We start from the raw sequence: 21,738 nt of genomic DNA, 5'->3' as shown, positions 1-21,738 counted from the left end.
AAGTTTTCAAAATGTATAAAACATGACACGCAGCAAAGGATCGGCCCGGGACTCAAACCCGCGACACACTGTCTGGCATTGTAGCCGAGGGTGCCTGGACCGCCACGCCGCGGCCCAGGCCTCTGTTAGTTGTAGTCTTGACTAAACAACCCCCACCACCACCACCAGCACCAGCACCAGCAGCACCACGCTTCCTCTGTTCTCTTTGTGCCGTTCTCTGGGCCTTTTTTAATCACACACAAATTACTTCCGTTTCAACTGTCTGTCGTTTTTGTTAAAGTTATACAGTGCAGGTCCACAAATAACGATTTTTTTTTCACTGCAGACCGTTCTGACGTCATTTTCGTGGGAAAGGCTCACCGAGCCACCTTTTCAATAGAAATTATAATAGAAAAGGCTTTCGGGGGTGAAATTCATGGAGTGGGTGTTGTGAAACATTTGCCACTCACAAAAGATATACAATTTAACTTTAGTTTTGTTGAAAAACTTACCTAGTATTACTTTAAGTGACTCACTGTAGCCTATTATGTGTCACGTCCAAGAGACATCTTAAATCACATGCTCACACTTCAGTTAGGTTGTTTTAAAACCACTTAAAGTATGATGGACGGCTGTGCACGCCGTGCGTTGTCGTCTCCCCTTTGATGGTGACCTGTGTGTTGTTGAGCATTGTTGTGCTGTAGTGACGAAACACCCTGCCAGCAGCACTGGCACTTGGCCAGCAGACCAGCTCGGAGCCAGTCTAAACTTGAAGCACTGTGGGGAAAATAGCTAAGACCAACACACCCTCACGTGCAAAATTGGCGCAAGATCCCATAGTGCCATGAAGCAATCTTGTTGCCTTTAGGGAAAGGTGGTTCAACCTTTTGATGAGGTCATCGCTACCCAGAGTACCAGATTTATTTGTGAACTGTACTAACTGGTGTCGGTAATGCTGATAATCTTAAACCTGATTTATACTTAGTTGCAAGCTGGTGTTGCATGCCCTAAATAGCAGATATACAAGCTCACAACATGTCACATCCATGGCGCATTGTGAGCGTGTAGATCTGCTATTACTGAGCACAACATACAAAGGACTTGTATGGTGTGGGTAAGTGTAGTCCACACTAAACTCAAGACGTTTGAGGAGACAGACATAGTGTTATGCAAAGAGATTCTTGTTAAGCACTTTCAACCTGGTGTTCCTATTTGGGGGCATGTCATATGACATAGGTGAACATTTAAAAAGAAAAAGTAAAATAATGTAGCATAAGCTTACAAGACATTTCAATGTGACACATTGTGAGCTTCTACATCAGCTACTCTCGCTAAGTATAACCTGGGGATTAAGTGAATAAATCTGTCTACCAATGTGCTCAAATGTGTTTGTTTACTTTGGCTTTGTTTTTGCCGTCTGGCCTTGTGATCGAAATAGACAAGATTCGTTTGTTTTTTGGGCGAGTAGCTGTTGTCACTCTTTCCAGCGCTGCCTGCCAATGTTCCCATTAGTCTCTTATCAAAACCAGATGCGCACAAACATTAATTTTAAATGTTTTTTGTGGTAAAAATGAAGACACTAAACCAGGATGAAATTGTGATTTTGTTAACAAACAATTGTTCGTCTGAGTGGCTTGAGGAGTCAAAGCGGCTGCTGTTTGAACACCACTGTACGAAATGTGACGCACAAAGGCGCACAGAAGGATGTTAATAACTTCAAGGCCTGCTTAAAGCTTTTTAGTGAGCTCGGAGAAAATATTCCCAGGTTTGTGTCACACTATCTGGATGAACTGCCATGCACCGGTTGGGTTCGGCAACATGGACGCCTCGGCACTGCTAAGCAGAACGGAGCAGCCGAGCCAAGATCTAGTGTGTGGTCTGAGGAGGTCACTGGAAACACAGACAGATGTGAGTCCCGGCCATGAATCACCGGGTGACGGCTGTGGAGAAACACTGTGTTCCGGGCTACGATCCTCCTGGGACTGCCGGCTCCATACGGGAGGCGCTGCGGGGGCCAGAGCCGTGGCGGGGGCTAACAGGCCCTGTTTGTCAACAGGAGCTAACAATGTCTCCCGCTGGGAGCTGAGGCTCCGAGGCCCGGGTGTGGATACCGGTATCGCCAGTAGCCTACCTCACGAGAGGAGGTGCAGGGGCTGGCGGGTTCCGCACAACAAGAGGAGTTGGATCTAGGTGTAACTACAACTTCATTCATTGCCACTATCACAGCTACAGACAGTCCCCGCAGTGTTGTGATTGTGAAGGAAGGTCGCAAGAAGCCGGGGTCGCTGAAAGCAGCAGCAGTGAGGGCCAAACCTCACAACAAGCAAATTCACTTTGACTTGAGACATGAGCAGAAGAATTTGGGAATAGTTGGAACTTGCACTGAGAGCAACATTGACGTGGTGACAACCAAACTGGTGAGCGTGTGTGTTTGCTACTCGGTTTTCCCCTAATCTGGATGCGGATACACTGCAGGATTATTTATCGGAGAAATTGGGCAATAAGACAGTGACATGTCGTAAGATCGAGTCGCCCCACTGCAGATTTGCTTCGTTTCACATTACGACTGAATGTGATAATGTTGATGATATATGTTTGATCCCAAACTGTGGCCCGCTGGAACCTATGTCCGCCGCTATTATGAGGCTCTTGGGCCCAAGGCCACCGGCAGCGGTATACTTGCAGCTCTGCTTGAGAGCCAGTCTGCGACGGCATAGTCACTGTGACAAACTAACTAATCTCTATGAACATTGCGTTGTGTGACTTGTGTCTGACAATGCGCGAGGACTGCGTGTTGGCCACAGTGAAACCGATAAATCAGGGCGAGTTGCCACTCTGTGGAATAAACCAGGAATGACCAGTTGGTTAATGTCATTAGATTGGGAGTTAACATGGGCTATTGGGAAAGACTCAAGAGCTGTGCTGTAATGGTAAAAAGATAATAATTGTGAATGTTTATACACCATATGAGTGCTATCAAACTGAGGATGAGTATCTCAGTAGGATGGCATTCATTGTGTCTTTTATTCAGGATAATCCTTCCACCTGCATCTATATTGTCGGTGACATGAATGGAGATGTAACGCTAAATCTTTATTTGGTAAACATTTAATGGATTTCTGTTCAGACAGTGGATTGATTTTATCTAGCAAGGTTTTTTTTTTTTTTTTACCTGAGAATAGTTATACACTTATTTCAGCGAGGCCTTGCACACTACTTCCTGGCTTGATCACTGCCTCTGCACAGTGGATGCTCACGACTCGATTGATACAATAGAAATTGCTTATGATTTGGCCACCACAGACCACATACCATTTCGTGTGGTGTTAAATACAGGGCAGGCCAACTACATATTCCATTTACTTTTCGTTCACCAGCTGTATTATGTGTGACATGGGAAGGAATTAAGGAAAGGACATCACTTTTGTTTCTCCAGAAGAAGCAACAGCATTTATGAAGAAGCTTGAATAACCATGGATTTTACCGCATCCCCGACGGACCCTGAGAAGAGCCAAAAGCATTAATCCAGAGGATTTTTTCTTTTTCTTTTTATTCCTTTTTAATATAGATATATTTCTCTTTTTTTAAACCTTTCACATTTTTTCATTATATTTTTTTTACAAGAAGATAGGGACCTAGAGTAGAAAGACGGACATTAAGCTTAATTTTCATAACAGGAGCATAATTTAGATAGTTATTTTTTTCTTTATTTTTTCCCCCTCCTTATTTGCACAGATCTGGACATTATATTTTCTATTTAGTTCGACTTAAAGGAGGAAGGAGAAGAGCAGAGGACGGTAGGGTGGGTGGGAAAGGGAGAGAAAAAAAAGAGACCAGGAAAAGAACGCAATGTTTGGAACTCTTTTTACCACCAGCAGCAGGCCGTTTCAAATCAACAGACTGAGTATTATTGCGACCAGTTAACGTGACCCTGTATCAAAAGGATGACCCTTTATGATCAATAATGACGTTGATGGTACAACACCTGTTAACGCAACCCCCCCTTGATGGAAGAGACTTTTAGTGGAGGGTTTTGTTATGGGGTCTGAGTGAGAGCTTAAAATACTGCATAGGCCTAGTGTCAAATATTGTTCTTTTTTTGTTTCATTTATAATTACTCGTTTTGAAGAATTTTTTTTTTAACCTTCTTTTTACTACAATTAATTTAGATATACTTGGCTTTAGAACTTTGACAGGAGTGTTTTTCCTATTTTATATTCTACTTTTTTCTCTTTTCTTTTTTTCGTTTCGTTTTTTACAGAGGCCTAACAAAACCACTCAACCACTCTGACATGTATTTTGCGCAGTAAGAAGGCGTGATATGTAAGGCATTATAGGCACAATTAGTCTTAGGCTTTTTTCTTTTTTTTTTACATCATACTAATTTATGTCAAGTAGACCTTTTGATAAAATCGGAGTAAGAGGAAGGAACTATGTGATTTATATGTTGGTTCTCTTTTGTTTTGCTAAATGAAGCCAGGATGGTTGTTGGCATATGTATGCATATATGTATAAATTACTAGCGTTTTTTTTATTTATTATTATTTCTATTATCATTATTATTTTTGATATAAGGCATAATAGACCTATTTAGCTTTGTGACATCAAATTACTGTAGGTCAAATACACCTTATGATAAAATCAGAATAAGTATATGAACAGATTAAGAGGTATGTGATTGATATTTCTTTTTTTCTGTTCTACTAATGAAGCTAGTTGTTTATGCATGTATGTATGCATGCATGCATAAATATGTATAAACTATGAGCGATTTATTTTCTTCACTATTTTTATTATTATTATCACTATGTTCATATATTCTTTATTTTGTTGACATTATTATTGTAGTTATTATTGTACAGTATTTGTATTATCATTCTTATTATTACCTGAGGATTACAAGTTTAAGGTAAAAGTAAAAATAGGACTTAATTATGAAAGGCCACGGGCACAGTAGACAGCTCCCACCTGTACAGAGATACAGGTGTTTTCTTTTTCATGCGGGAAATATTAAAAGGGTTAAAGGGATGGGGGTGGGTGGGTACATGTTATGTGTTAAGTGTTATGTGTTTTGCTAGGCCCAACTGCAGTTTGCTAAAACTAACCACATCCATAGTCCTATGATGTTGGCTATACGTCTGGAGACAGTCATACAACGTCTTATCCATCCGGATCAGACAGGTTTTATGAGAGGTAGATTTTCATCAGATAATATTCGAAGATTTTGTAACGTGATATCTCATACTCGTAAGGATAAATCCCCTATGGTGGTAGTATCGATAGATGCAGAATTAAGCGTGGGTAATATAGCCTGGGTAATATTGAAGTATCAAAAGATGTGGTCATGTGTCTGGATATGAACTGCAAGAACCCACAACACTGTAATGTATTATGTTCCCTGTATGAAGCTGTTGTGGAGTCTCTGAGTATCTCCAGCAGCCTCTCTTCAAGCATAGGGCAAAAGTGTATAATGCTAAGCCAGGGTGGAATGACCATGTTGAAGAGCTTCATGCAGAGGCTAGAAAGGCTTTTAAAATATGGGCTGAGTCAGGCAAAGGTAGACATGGACCTGTTTGAAAAGAAAAAACGCACTAATGTGTTTCCATATTTTAAATATGCCATTTGTTTTACCAAAAGAAATGAAAACACTATGAGGTCAGATTCTCTGGCAATGAAGTTGCATAAGAATAATGTAAATGACTTCTGGAAGGAGATAACAAATATTAATAATTGCAAAACATGTCTTCCATCAAACATAGATGGTGTGAGTGGGTCTGATGCAATCTTGCGGTTATGGCAGAATCAGTATTTTGAACTTTTCAACTGTGTGAAAAGTAACCTGTTTGTAGTGGATCAGGTAGATTTAAATGATGATGTGATTGTCACTCCTGCTGAGGTCCATGAAGCTATTCTGAAGCTAGGCCTGTGGTCTGGACAATATAGCAGCTGAACATCTTACATTTGCCAGTAAGAAACTGTGTCCTGTAATTGCGATGTGTTAGTGCCGGTCATTAAAGACAAAGTGGGCAAGCTAACCAGCTCAGAAAACTATAGGCCTATAGACCTAGCGTTTTGTCCAAAATTATGGAGACGATTATACTCAGTAGACTTGAGAAATACATCAAGTCTATTGACAACCAATTTGGCTTCAAACGTAAGCATGGCACTGATATGTGTATTTTTGCACTTAAAGAAATTTTAGATAAATATAATAGGCAAAATTCTACAATGTTTATGTGTTTTATTGATGCGTCACATGCTTTTGACCGTATTAATCATGAGAAATTATTTTTTAAATTGTCGCAAAGAGGGGTTCCTAGTTTTCTAGTCAGAATCCTGGTCTTCTGGTATGCTCACCAGACGATGCGAGTAAAATGGGGGAGGTCAACCTCTGCTCCCTTTCGTGTGAACAATGGCGTCAGCCAGGGGGGGATTTTGTCTCCTTTTCTCTTTACTGTTTATATGGATGATTTATCTTTGATTTTAAACACATGTGATACAGGGTGTAGGGTTGGCAATTAGCGAATTAATCACCTTATGTATTGTCCGAAGCAGAGAAGACAGACAGTTGGTGTGTGTGTGTGTGTGTGTGTGTGTGTGTGTGTGTGTGTGTGTGTGTGTGTGTGTGTGTGTGTGTGTGTGTGTGTGTGTGTGTGTGTGTGTGTGTGTGTGTGTGTGTGTGTGTGTGTGTGTGTGTGTGTGTGTGTGTAGACTGTGTAGACTGTGTAGACTGTGTAGACTGTCATGAGCCATCCAGTCCTCTCAGGTCATCTGGGACAGGTCTGTTTTATGAACCCAGAGATCCAGCGTTCAGGTTTTATGAAGCACATCTGGAACCAACTCCCACTTTTTGTTTTGTATTTTTTATTGTATTCAAATATCCCTGTTTATTTTGCACTCTCTTAATGCTCTGAATTACCTTGTTGTTGAAATGGGCAGTACAAACAAACCTGCCTTGCCTTTCATGATTAATTGAATACATAGGACCACAATGGTAACAAGTCCCCAGGAGTTATAAAAGTATTCAATCAATCAATCAATCTTTCTGTGTAGAAATGGTCCATTGCTGTTTGTATAGTTTTCTTTAGCATGTCGACGTTTTGTGACTTTGTAAAAGAGGAATTCCTCAAATAAGATGCTTCATAATTTTGAAACAGATTTAGCATTGTTTGTAATTCGTTGATTCAGTAATAAAATGTAATTTCAGTGTTGGATCATTCTCCATCGTCTGTCACCGTAAATGCTTCTTCATATACAGTGGAACAAATGTCCAGGAGGGGCGAGCTCAGCATATCCACTGGGAGAGGAGAACAAAGAGACGATTATGAAGTGGTGATCTTGTTGTGTCTCAAGGGACTGCTCCCTGCACTGCTCGACATCATTGAGCAATCAGGCTTTCAGGCCGCAGGCTTTCCCTCAGCTTTCCCTCAGCCAGCACATTTGTGGGTGATCCGAAACAGCCCAGCTGCGACACATGACTGCAGGGTGGTCTCAAAAACAGAAAAAGGAAAACTGTCCGGGTCCTTTTTGATTTGTAGTGTTATGTCCACGCCCCACTATTGCCATGGTGATGTTAGCATCTGAGCTGATCTAGAGCCCTATAAGAGCAACTCATACAGCACTGACGAAGGTCCTTTGACCGACACGTTTGCTGCTTTTTTGCACCTTTCACTTTGAGCACAGAGCACTTTATGAGCATGTTAAAAGAAAAACTATTTCCTTAGTCTCTGTCTAAGGAGTCTTACTTAAAAGTTTATGTACAGTGCGAGTCTTTTTCTGCCAGTTTTTCACCTATATAAGCTGCTCAGGACTGGCAACCAACGCTTGAACGTTGACTACTGTGGTCAGTTGCTCTGGCTGTTAAAACAAAGTTTCTTTAGGGTACTTTGGAGTGTTTTTAAATAGTTTAACTTTGTCTGCTTTAATCTACCTGCTTCTCCTCTGTTTTGTTCCAGGCTCCCTCCTTCAACCCAGAGTCTCCCAGCTCCACCCACGCTCCTCCGTCCTCTCCTCCACCACTCCACCTACTGTACCCACTCCCTGGATCTCCCCCTTGCCTCCCCTGGATCTCCCCATACTTTCTCTAAGGACTTCCCCCCCAACGTAACATTTAAGTTTATGAATTTCTTTAACTTTGTCTCTGTGTCTTTCTCTGGGGTCCCTGGAACTTTTGGCTACACAGCATTGGTCAAGTTTAACAGATCTGTGATAACGGAGCTCAGAGGGAGAGCAGACTCTAGAGAACAGTAGGTCCAATACATTACTAGCTCTATGAGTGGGAGATGCATGGGGAGAGGTCAAATTAAGAGAGAAGAGGCGTAAAAGGAGGATTCTTCTCTAGGCTGAAATCACCCAGTATAGGATGAGGGGGGTGCCATCTGCCAAAAAGTAGTCCCCAAGTGGACCTGGGGGACAATAGAGCACAAAGGGGGACAGCCTGTGTTATTGAAATGGCATGGAATTCAAACGTGGAAACAAGAGAAAATTTGAAAGATTTGATACATTGAAATTCAACAGTGGTGGTACAGTAAAACTAAAAACGGTATGAGGGCCGGGGAGTCTGGGTGAAGCTACAGGGACTTCAGAGGACAGAAGGGGTGCAAGGAATTGCAGTGACTGGAGAGAGGCCTCTCTCCTCTGGCACAGAATAATTTGTGGTTTGTGGTGGCCTAGTCATCATTAAACAGTGCTGTAAGCACTTAGGGAGAGCTGCCAGGGTCCTTGTTTAAGGGTGTCGCCTGTTTAAGTTTCTTAAGTTCCTATGTTTTCTTTAGTTTAGTTTGCTGTCACGTATGTTCATTTTCTATATTTTGTAAAGTCGTCACTTTTACAGTTATTATACTAAACCTAGCATTTAAATTGTCTGGGTGTTGCTAATATTTTCTTAGAGAAGTAATTCAGCAGTAAAACAACAGGTTTGGGGATCTGTTGGGAATTGATTTCATGAAACAGTCACCCTGTGCGTCCAGTCTCAATGTTTGTAAACAAATAATTGGTCTATTCCCTAATTTTTGTTTTCACTTTTGACTTTTATGTGACACTCACAAGGTCAGCTGAGGGCTCTATGACTTAGCTTTATAGATGTTCCTTAGCTGGAGGAAGTTTAGTCGATAGCTCAGTCAAAAGTCACCCCTTGACTGCACAATTGATGGTATTTCTGCATGAAACTCATATCGAAGTGAGTGAATGTGGTAGTGGAACGTTTTGTGCAGGGTATTCCAGGAACACACAGGAACCAGGGCTTCCTGTGTGGCATTGTTTCCTGTTCTTCGATAGAATGTCATGTGTTTGAGTTAAAGGTCACACACTGCACAATTGCTACTTATTATTTCATCATGACTCAATATACACTCAATAACATTTTATAGGACACTTCACTCCAAATTCAGTCACAGCAGCAACCTTAGAAACTTACAGTACACACGTACACACACACACACACACACACACACACACACACACACACACACACACACACACACACACTTCTGTCTGGTGAATCATTGTGATTTCTCTGTTTCACGGTGGGGGGAGAGTTTATTTTACTGTATGTGATATTGAGTATATGAGTATTGAGTATACTGTATGTGATTTACAGCCTGACCTCCATCATTCCTTCGTGCACCCACGCTTGTAACATAGCGCTCTGATACCAGGTCATTTACGAACATCAATTCCATTTGCGTCTTTCAAAATGCATTCAAATGAATATCAATTCAACCTGTGTGTATAACCTTGTCTTTTTGTTATGTGTAGTAGTCTACCAGAAGAAGGCACAATTGCAAACCTGTTTGCGCATAATGTTGTGCACCGCCTACAGGGACACAAATGTGGGAGAAAATGGCAAACATGTATTGATTATTAGAAGTGGAGACACATGTAAAGGTGGAAAAGTAGATGGTTGTCATGGCAGAGCCATGAGCGATTTTTGTGGCAAGTTTGAAGAGAATTGGACAACAATTAAGCTGTCCTGTCTGAACTGTCACATGCAGGGCGGGGTAAGGCCTCTGATTCATATGTTGTATGTAGCTCCGCCAGTTTATTGTGGACAATAAACTGATGGTCTGTCACACTAAACTGATGGTCTGTCACACCCTGGGTCTGTCCCCCCCCCCCTCCCCGTGTGTGTCCTTGGATCAAGTCTTGACAACAGGTCAGTTCTATTGCCTGTAAAAAGAGAGAGAGAGAGAGAGAGAGATGTGTGTGCGCGCACACACGTGCGTGCGAGTGTTTACACTACTAGTTTAGAGTGTAAAAATAGACACTGTTTTTTTTTTTGTAAAACTTAATTTCTAATTTTTACCCCCTTTTTCTCCACAATTTAGTCTTCATGACAATTAAGTCCTCCCAACACATTCTGTGTGTTGTCACTGCTGTTATATCCTACCGACTGACCTGCCAGTGAGGAGCCCCCACCAGGAGGACGTCGTATAGAGCCTTCGTCCTACTCCTCCCGCCCAACACTCCCTGCTGACAGGTGGCACCCCAGCCCGTAAGAGTACATTCAATGACCAATATCACCCCCAATATCACCCCCCCCCCCCCATACCCCCCCACCCCAGCCTGGCCTCCCTCCCCCAAACACGGGCCAATTGTGTTCGCATAGACGCCCGACAAAGCCGGATGCACCACGGTGGATTCCAACCCACAACCTCGGTGGCAGGGACTTTACCACTGCACCACCCGTGCGCTATATGTTCATTTTAATCAACAGTTTTGCTGTATGAATATGCTTGCATCATGCACACATCCAAACACCCACATCTAAAAAGCATCTGTGATTACAAACAGCACTACCCCATGTCACGTGGTGGGCTTGGTGGTGACAGTGAGGGGGAAGTCTTAGTAGAAGGGCTCGGGAGTAGGGGGCACGGTGGCACAGTCGGTAGTGCTGTCACCTCACAGCTAGAAGGTCCTGGGTTCAATTCCCGCAGGGGACGCTGTGGGCGCTGGGGGCGTGTTCTCTCCTCCGCGTCATCAGTGCCCATACCCTAGGTGGGGTTGGCGAAAGGGCCTTTCTGTGTGGAGTTTGCATGTTCTCCCCGTGTCTCCTAGGGTAGGTACCCTCACAAAAACATGTAGTAATCCTGGTCACTATACTGCCTCCCCCTGGCCAGCCGGGGCGCCTGATGGAGGGGAAGGGAACTGGTTGGAATAACGTGTTCCTTCCACGCGCTACGTCCAACCAGGGAAACTCTCCCCTGTCAGGTGATAAGAAGGTCAGTTGGCTCTCATGCATTGAAGGAGGCATGAGCTCGGCCCTGGCCTCCCTAGGTTGGCAGAGGGAAGGTAGTGCCCAGGATTACATAGACAATTGGCACTGGGTGTAAAAAATAGGGTTACAAAATCGTGGGATAAAAATTTAAGAGAAAAAAAAGAAGGGCTCGGGAGTGTGTCAGGCATCAGATGTAATCGCCTAGTGCTTTGGCTTCTGCGGGAAGCTTGACACCACCAATTGTTTTACAGCGCTATCACCACTTTAGCTGGTTAATGATGACCATAAAACAGCTTACAGCTGACTGCCCTTATCTTGTAGATCCAGCATTAAGCCCTGTTTTATTGGGGGGGATTTGTATGAACACACAGTGCATGCCTGATACTGAGGGTCAAAATCTCTGTCTCTGTGTCTCTCTCTCTCTCTTTCCTGCATCTCAAACTTACATACATACACAGTCACACACATGTGCATGCACGCATGCCTGAACACACACAGTAACAATATTAAATGCTTCATATTCATCAGGTGTATGAAATATATGAAAGGAGTGTGTGTGTGTGTGTGTGTGTGTGTGTGGGTGTGGGTGTGGGTGTGGGTGGGTGGGTGGGTGGGTGGGTGGTGATGTTTATGATTCATTTGAGAGAGCTAGACCGCAGCACTTTTCCACCTAATCTCCCGTCTGTTTGTGAACCCTCCAGTGCGCACTGCTGTTGAGTCAACATGATGATCAGCCACTCTTATGTCACATCGTGACAAGTTTGTGAGCTTGTAGATCTGCTATTTTCTGCAAGCAACGCAGAGCATTAGAATAAGTGCAAAACATGTTTTGCAAGATGCAAAAGATTTTTAAAAAGGATTTCATAAATAAAAATAGTGTGTAAAATAGGCGATCTACAAGCTCACAACGCATCGCAACGTGTTGTGAGCTTGAAGATCCATCAATTTTCTTTCTTTCTTTCTTTCTTTCTTTCTCTTGTCCCTGCTGTTTTTCCACATTTTACACAATACCTGGGTTTGAGAGGGGTCTAAGTTATTGCAATTCTTTTTTTAAAGGGTGTGTAAAACATACATGCAGGCCTGTGCCAGCGATTCAGGATCTTGTGCTGACAATGTGCTCTAGTCTATTCATACTTTTGAGTGTGCACGTTTATCATCCTCATCTTATCCACAACTGTGCAACCACCAACTGGGTCAGATGAATACACAACAACAAAGCCTCTTTTGTTCTAATAATTCCTTTCAGATACTTTAGATACCTGATTTTACCTGGGTTATTTTGGGGTGTGGCCAACACACTGGCACCTGTAATGGTAAAACAAATAATCCCTTTTTCTCCTTGCATTCCTGCCATAACACCATACACAGGAGGAGTGGTTGGGCAACTAACACACACACACACACACACACACACACACACCATCATCATCATCATCATCATCATCATCATCATCATCATCATCATCATCATCATCATCATCATCATCATCATCATCATCATCATCATCATCATCATCATCATCATCATCATCATCATCATCATCATCATCATCATCAGACATCAACCTGTGGTTGCTATGGACACCGGATAGTGATACCAACAAACAAACAAACACAGAGAGACTCGTCGGCCCCCAGTCCCCACCCTGTTTTTCTGGATCGTGCAGGATATTCGTTGTGGTTAGGGTGGTTGGGCGGGGGGAGAGATGAGGGCATCGAAGCCTCCCGGATTTGTGAAGGACATTTTGTGCCTGCAAGGAATTTTAATGACATGAATAATTTGTCATTTACTTCAGCAGCATGTTACTTCTGTGCATGCATGCGTACGTCCATTCATTTTGTGTTTGTTGTGTGTGCACTGTTTATGTACTGTATGGTCCCACGTGTAGCAGGAGATAGCAGCTATAGTTATAGCTGGAGATAGCTGTTTGTGGTTAAATTGGCTGTGTGTGTGTGTGTGTGTGTGTGCGTGTGTGTGTGTGTGTGTGTGTGTGTGCGTGTGTGTGTGCGTGCGGCTGTACGTGTGGCTGTGTGTGTGGCTGTGCTTGAGTGTGCGTGCTGGACACGTTGCACATGCGCGCCGCAGCGTGCGTGACACCTGGAATGTTTTCTATAATTAATAAGATTTCCCTTTCTCTCCTTGCATTCCTGCCATACACAGGAGTAGGGGTTGGGCAAATAAACCGGTTCTGATGAGTATGATAAGTGCCTCACTTCTCCTGAGCCACAGGATTAGGAGGATACCTCTGATTAAACATGGAAACAAGCTACCAGTGAGCCAGGTGCAAGAAACACAGACACCAATTGTGGTTGACACTAAGGGCAAGTACAGGTCATGTTCTACTTGCCCAAAGGTCATGCCTTTTCCCAAAAAGTAAATCGTCCATTATAAAATGATAGGTAAACTTTGAATTACCGTTCAATGTAACACTTATTTTTTTTTAACTTTCTGGGGCTGTGCGATAAAAAATGTCATATAATTTGTTATGCCAAATACCTACATAGCTATGAAAATGACTATGGGCTCACACTTGTTATTTTATATGTTTAAGTGTAGCGACAGTGAAAACGGCACATTATAGGTAAACAGTGCTCTTATTTTACATTCCACAGATCAGAAGACAGAGCTCTGGCCACGTTCAGGTGTTTAGACAGAAATCTCTTGTTGTGTTTATAGACGGTTTTGTCCCCTCTCAAACGAGCACTTGCCCGGTCGCCGGTCGGGCAACCTGAAAGCAAACTCCACCTGCCCGCAAGTTTTATTTACCTGCCAGGGGCAGGTGGGCAACCCTTGGCGGTTACACACCGGCGAATATGCGAATATACGCAAATTTCGGACTCGTTCCGAATAATTAAAAGACGCTCAAAACCTTCTACCCCTCTGTCTACCCTCAGGAAGGAGTCTATTGAGGAATGTGATTGATATAGAGGGACAATTGAGTGCTTGAATTTATTATAGCTCCACGCAGGGACCCAACTATATATCTCCATACTTGACGGCAGTAACTCATACTCAGGGTATAGTATATGGGAGGGGTCAGACACAGTTTTCTTCGCCTGCCAACCTAATGGTGGACTGTTCAAAAATAACCTGGGGGGTGATGGGGGGTGTAGACATACGTACCCTCGCCATTTTGACCAATCTAAGGATCCCAGATTTATACTTTACTGTCAGGTTTCCGAATCAACTGGTGATACAATATCTTATAATGGACTCTATACTAGCTCTATAAAAGATCAACATTATATTTCTGCAAACACCAAAGAGTCTATTAAGCCTACGGAGAAAATGATGGCGCTGGTGTATTTTGGCACACACATTTGTCACATGACTGTGCCAGCTCATTTCACAATCAATCTGTACTCCTAGATATTTATAGCTTGGTAAATCACCCCGTTTGCGTGAATTCACATTATCATGTGTCTTCTGCAGACCGGGATGATTTACCAGGCTAAGATATTCATAGGAGGTGACCTGTTTGATGTCATGACCATGAACACAATCTCCTCAGTTTTCCTTACATTCATTTGTAGGTCCAGCCTGCAAACCTGTCCACTCCAGTTGTATGGCTATATGTGTTACATTCACTTGTGAGTAGACTGAGGATAACAGTGGCATCAGAAAACTTAACTACAAATTGAGGTTGGGTTGGGTTGTGAGCTGAGTCAGCTGACACAATCATTTGTGTATAATGTGAACAAAAGGGAATAGCCGTCCCCTGAGGGATCCTGTACTGCTCACTGCCTTATCAGAGAGCGCTGCGTTAAATCTATCACCTGTTGTGGCCTGTTAGATAAAAAAAATAATTAACAACTAAGAATGTGAAATGCAATAACATCATGATAAAGATAACCGCACCCGCACAGATGTCTGGTTCTGGTGGAGTAACTTCCTTGGCCAACTGGCAGCCTTAGAAAGCAGAAATGTGCCCCTGATCGGTCTAGTAGTTTCCACCATTAGATTCCACTATGTGGGCTGAAGGAATTTTCACACCGCCGGAGACAGACAGCCTCTGTAGCCTATTCCAAATCTATAAAAGAAGAGTGTAGACTTACAATAAGTAGCAGTGTCCGGTAACAGATGGATATCAAGAGTCACACAATAAAATGTCTGGGATAGCTCCAAATAAATATGTAGGATAAAGCTACACACAGACCATGAGGACACAGATACATAGTTTCTATCTATTTTTATTACAGGTGGAAATGAGGGAGGCATTTTCATTAGGGTTCTATTCCAAGCTACAGTCGGAACTGAAGATGAATGTTCTTAAGGGTGTGGTGTAGCTTTTTGTCTGTGGTGGAACTAATGGCCACAGGCCACAGTGTTGGAAGCCTGTGAGAGTGCATACTTAGTTTTATGAATAGAGATTCTGTGTCTACCATTATGTTCACATTTTACCTACAGTGGTGTGTGGTTAGTCATCAATAAACACAGGATTTATTGGAGCTCAAGTGATATTGTGGGCGGGTAGCTCTAGTCAGTTTAGGCTTTCTTTACTCTAGCCTAGGATTTAAAGTGTCTTTGTGTCGGGTGTTGGAATAATACTTTGAATTTTTGAGTGAGGCTGAATTTCTGTCTGACCAATTCAGCAAACATAGTGTAGATGCAATGAGAATTTCATCTACAACTGTGTTTTTTTGCATTCTGTACGAACACAAGAAGAAGTGAAATATAGTATCGCGAATTGCCTTAAAGCTGTAATATGTAATAAGCTTTCTTTAGAGAATAAAAAGTTATTTTGTCCAATCTGTATGGTCAAGTTCTACTATACAATATAACTTACAATACAATTGGAGGGGTTGTATTTGGTCTCCATTGCTCTTCTATTGAGACATTTAGATCTGACGGTCAAAATGTAATTTCTCCCCTGAGCAAGCAGGCTCTGTTAGCTCAGTGGTAAAAATCTCAGCACTTGCGCAGGAGACCTGGGGTAGAAATGACTAGAACAGGAAAGTTAGAGTCCTCCCGTTGGTTAGAAGAGTGTTCCCGGTCTCCTCCCTGTTGCCTGTCAGTAGAGGCCTCTCTTCTTCTGAACCTCCCTCCTCCCCAGACCATCCGACCACAGGGTCAACAGGCTTGACCTCTGTCACCAGTGCAGCTTTAATGGACGGGTGAAGGGTTTTGAGGCACTGTTAAAAGAATGGGGCTAGTATAGAGTTTGAAGAAATGCATCCAAGCAAAAACAATTGTAAAATGGGCTAAATTGTAGAGTCTGATGGCAAGAACATGTTGGACGGCACCAGTCTCTGATATTGCAGCTCACAGAATACCCCCATGCTGGTCTGGCACATCTAATGTTCTTGCCATGTTGTCATGTCGTATGTCCATCGACATCACTTGTCTGTTATGGGAAGAGAAGAGACTCACTCCAATTACACATCATGCTGGACTTCTCTGGCTTTTTGTACATAGTATTTGTATGCAGTGTTTTACCCATTGAACAACTGTGTCAATGCCAGTGAGACATGTACATAACCGTGTTTAGGCTGTCATGTCATAGTTGAATGAGAATTGCACCTACACAGTGGCAATTGTGTTTAGCGTTATGCAAAATGTGCTTTAGCATTAGCATTTTGTGTGAACACAATGACAAATGGAACCTGGTCATGGCATGGTCAAAATGCATTAATGTAAAAAGGCACTGTTTAGGGAATGAGGTTACACATTTGATGACTGTATAAGCGGTAAAGAAAAGTCGAGAACAGGTACTGAAAAAAATTTCTTCCCCTTTTGAGAAATTCCACTGCCTGGGTCCCTCCTCCTCTATGGACCCTTCTTCCTCTCCTTTGCACATGTCCTTGATCTCTCACTTGCTCCATTCTTGCAAACATATAAACAAAAACTGCAATAGCCTACAGCTCAACAGCAAACACAGTGTAAAGATCTAAAATATGCTACCATAACTCCCTTTCCTGAGAAGATCAGAGAGCGCGAGAGAGAGAGAGAGAGAGAGAGAGACTGACTCAGTGATCAATCTGTCCTGCCTAGTTTTTATAATTACACCCAATTCTTTCCTGTTTCTGTTCATGGTCCTGTAGGTTGCTGAAAGTGTTTGTCCGGTCTAGAACCCAGTGATAGTTATGCTGTAAAGCCCCATTTCCCCCAGCTGGCTTAGACATAAATCTTAACCATAAAAATGACATAAGCTTAAAGAAAATCAAAATATTTCAAACAGAGTTTGTAGTTCGGGTTATTTTCGCTTTGTGACCCTGTCATACATTGAAATATAAAATAGGGCCATTGAATATGATTATGGTGTGAGCCTATAGGTCATTTATTAGCAACCTTTTGCTCACTGTATATGCCGTTTACCTCTCAGACAAACCTGCTGTTATTAATGCACAATGTGTCTTAGTCTTTTTAATGATTTATTAAGTGCACAGCAATAGACAGGAGTGAATACATTATCCCAGTGGCCTAGACATGACTGACTGACTGACTGACTGACTGACTGACTGACTGACTAAGCCATTTGTGAGTCACACAATAGGATTCATTGTTTTGTATGACAAGACACACACGCATGTCGAAATTAATGTCCCTGTGATCAGGCGATGGGAATCACAGGAAGGCCTGTGTTGGCGAAGCGTCAAGGAACTGTATGCTTTGGTGTGATGCTTCTGCTTGCTTACAAACGCATAATTGCCTTCGGCGATTTGTCAGATACAATGACAGTATTCATTTCTCTCTCTGTGTGTGTGTGCGTGTGCGTGTGCGTGTGTGTGTGTGTGTGTGTGTGTGTGACACACCTGTGATCCGTGTTGACACAGGCCTTGGCCACATTCCTAGGACAGCAGTACAGGTGCAGTGTATTTTGGTTTGCCAACCATCCCTTCAAATTACATTGTGTTTGCCAACCATCCCTTCAAATTACATTGTCTCTTATTTGGAAACTAAAAGACCTTATTGAACTGATCAGGGACACACTTCTTATTTTTGGGAATCAATCAATGACACACATCTTACAGTTCAAACAGCTCATATACATATATTATCATACAGGTTGTTAACCACTTAAACCCTCTAGTCTAGACTTAGTAAACTGGACCTGAGTTGTCTGTACTTGGACCGCTTTTTTTCTGTCTGCACCAAATCTCTTTGCCAAAATGTCGCAAGGTGACGCGTTGTGAGCTTGTAGATCTGACATTTTTGGCTAATGTTCCCCCCAGAATGTGGATGTTGTGGTTCAAGTGCTTGATATAATATACAAAAACTGTACATACTGTATATACAGTGAGATTGTATCTTTTCTGAGAAAAAACGCACACATTCTCGTGCCCGTTCTCAATCCTGCATCTGGGTTCCCCAGCGTTTCACAACAATACTTGTGACCTTTACAATACTTGGGGTGAATCATATACTGTACCAACGTCACACCAAAGACTATGCTACGTCTATGCAATGTCTTAGTTCTGCTTTTGACACTGTCTGCTGACAAGGCAAAGCAGTTTGTTTTTGTATAGCACATTTCAACAACAAGGCAATGCAATGTGCTTTACACACCTGTGTAAAGACAGCAAAGGAATTATGTTGCTGTCCTAATATCTTTATTTAACCAGAGACCTTTAGATGACCAGTTCAAACACGTGTCCAGTCACTGGTCAGTGTGACACTGCAAGATATTCTATGTGTCCTGATGTTGCATCCTTCTTAATATAGCATTTCAAGCGAGACAGTGATGAAGCAATTTCTCGATAAAGCTTACAGTTAGGGCTACCATAGTCTTAAACGACATAGGGCTCCCCTCCCCTCTCTGTGGCTGTGTCACTCACCAGAAATATGATTTGAGTATGGGAGAAAAATGGAGTGAGATAAAGGAAAGGGAGACAGATAACATGTAGAGAGACATCCTAGATCCCCATGACAAAAGCACCGAACCTGGGGTGACGGGGCTTTCTCAGTTGCTGCCCCCTCACTCCCCAGTTCACATCAAAGCTGCCCCCCCACCCTCGCCATGTTTAAAACCACATTCAAAACCCACCTTTTCAGACTGGCATTCCCTACTACCTAATTCAAATCCTATTCTACCTTTTATGTTTTAATACATTTTGTGTTCTTAGTTTTTATCCTTTTAAACTAGTTGTTATCCTTTTTACGCACGCACGCACGCACGCACGCACACACACACACACACACACACACACACACACACACACACACACACACACACACACACACACACACACACACACACACACACACACACACACACACACACACACATTATCTCACCTTATGTACTGAGCCCACCCCCTTTGCACTTAATTTTCCACAAACACAACCCACGCACGCACGCACGCATGCACGCACGCATGCACGCACGCCTTATGTCTCTTCCATGGCTCTTTGATGTGTTTCAGGAAGGACACAGAGAGCGAAGGGGGGATTTCTGTCGGGTCATGCCTCCTCCCTCCTCAACTTCTTGGGAAATGTGTTTGGCTCTGCTCCTGCGAGAGCTCAACCAAGAGGACGGAGGGGAAATTATATCAAATACCTTTATGAGAGAGAATCTGCTGGTTGCTATGGACACCAGAGACCAACCACCCCAACAAACACAAACACACCGTCCCCACTCCCCACCCAGTTTTTCAGGACTGTGGTGTGTGGATGGTTGAAATGTCAGTGCAGGACACAGCCTGGCTGATGGAAATCACTGGGGTCTGTCGGTCTCTCTGTCTGTCTGTCTGTCTGTCTGTCTGTCTCTCTGTCTGTCTGTCTGTCTGACTGTCTGACTTAGTGAAGAAGTAAATGCCACAAGGTGGAGGCTGGGGAGTTGGCGCAGTGCCAAGGTATGCAGCTGGCAGGCATGATGCTTTTGTTTGCTTACAAATGTACAATTGCATTTGGAGATTGTCAGAACCAATAGCAGTATTAATGTGTCAGAACCAATATGTATGTGTGTGTGTGTGTGTGTGTGTGTGTGTGTGTGTGTGTGTGTGTGTGTGTGTGTGTGTGTGTGTGTGTGTGTGTGTGTGTGTGTGTGTGTGTGTGTGTGTGTGTGTGTGTGTGTGTGTGTGTGTGTGTGTGTGTGTGTGTGTGTGTGTGTGTGTTAGCGTGCGGCGTGCGTGTGTGACTGGCCACAGGAAGAGGAAGTTTAAAAAAACGGGCCGCATATAAAAGTCACCAGGGCAAACAGAGTGTCAGTCATAACAAGTTTCCGGGCCATTACTGATTACTAACACATGTCTTTTGTTTACAAGGCGGCTTATCTGCTCAACAAAGGCACTATAATGCTATGATAAAACACCCTTGAGAGTTCAGGAGGCATTTGGTCCACCATTTTCAGATTTAATCACTCCAGATTTTCCTTAGACACTCAGGATGGGTGATACACTTGACTGATGAATGTCAAGGTAAGACAAACACAGGAGTGACAGTTTATACTTTACCTCAGTCATCGTACGGCTGTGACACTCACCGGAAGTAACTGAACTAATTTCTGAACAGTGTCACAGTCCCCCCCCCCCCCCTCTTTGCCCTTACTTCCTCTCTCTTTCTTTCCCTTGCTCACTCTCTCCCTCTCTCTTCCTCTCTCTTCCCTCTGATCTGCGTTCTATAAGCGGCACCAGGCTTCTGAGCAGGTCTTATTGGTTTGCTTTGGAAACTGCTGTTGTTGTGGATCACAAGAGGATAATATTTCTGTGTATTTAGGCCTAACCAAAATGTTGTCTTTGGCCTGGGGAGGAGATGGGTATGCTCTGTGCTGTCCACGGTCAAACAGAGTTAAATTAACATTTTGCGGTGTTGAAATATTTATATAAATGTTTTGTTTGTTAATAAGTTCTTACTGTAAATCCCTTTTTTTTACTGCATACCATTATCAAGGTTGCTTAACATACTGTAGTCCCACAATGTACCAGGTTTGAATGGTCTGTAGAACTCTGGGGGTCTTCAGAGTCCTTCTCTGGACTCACACACAACGGACTCCCAAGCCAAAATCTCAGGGATTTGCTCATCCACCGTGGAATCTTCCTTACCCCCTCTTCCCCTGTCACCAGCTGATGGCAGTGGCCACACCTTGTTCACATTTGCATGCTAGGCGGGCAAAGTGCAAACCCCGCCCAGGCGCCCATTCCCAGGTGTCGGATTACATTCCAGAGTGGTGGTGAGTTAGCACCCACAACGTTATGTTTGTCAAATACTCGGTGAACCGAGCTGCCACAAGCTGTTTCCCATAGAGAGTGAAGCAACCACATCAAAGAAAGAACGGCTTGAGGTTTAACTGTACAATGGCTTGTTGAGTTTAGGAGTTTAAGAACCACAAAAAGTCCTAAAGGTCCTTAATATCACTTCACTGTCATTTGGGGACCCCTCCAAAATCATGCGGCCTCAGGTTGAGAACCACTGCAGTAGGCTGACTGTAATTTAGTGCTTGGTTGTGTAATATTTTTCAGGTTCAAAGTAAAATCTTAAAATCAGATCTGGCATCTATAGGGAGCCAGTGTAGAGAGATGAGGGTGATATGATCCCATTTTCTTGTCCTGGTAAATATCAAGGACAAGAAAATCAGCAGATAATGATTTATGACTCCTGAGGCCTG

Source organism: Gymnoscopelus braueri (genome assembly GCF_963280865.1).
Source record: "Gymnoscopelus braueri genome assembly, chromosome: 6".
Lineage (NCBI taxonomy): Eukaryota > Metazoa > Chordata > Actinopteri > Myctophiformes > Myctophidae > Gymnoscopelus > Gymnoscopelus braueri.
The sequence above is the reverse complement of the archived record's forward strand: the minus strand, read 5'-3'. Positions refer to the sequence as shown.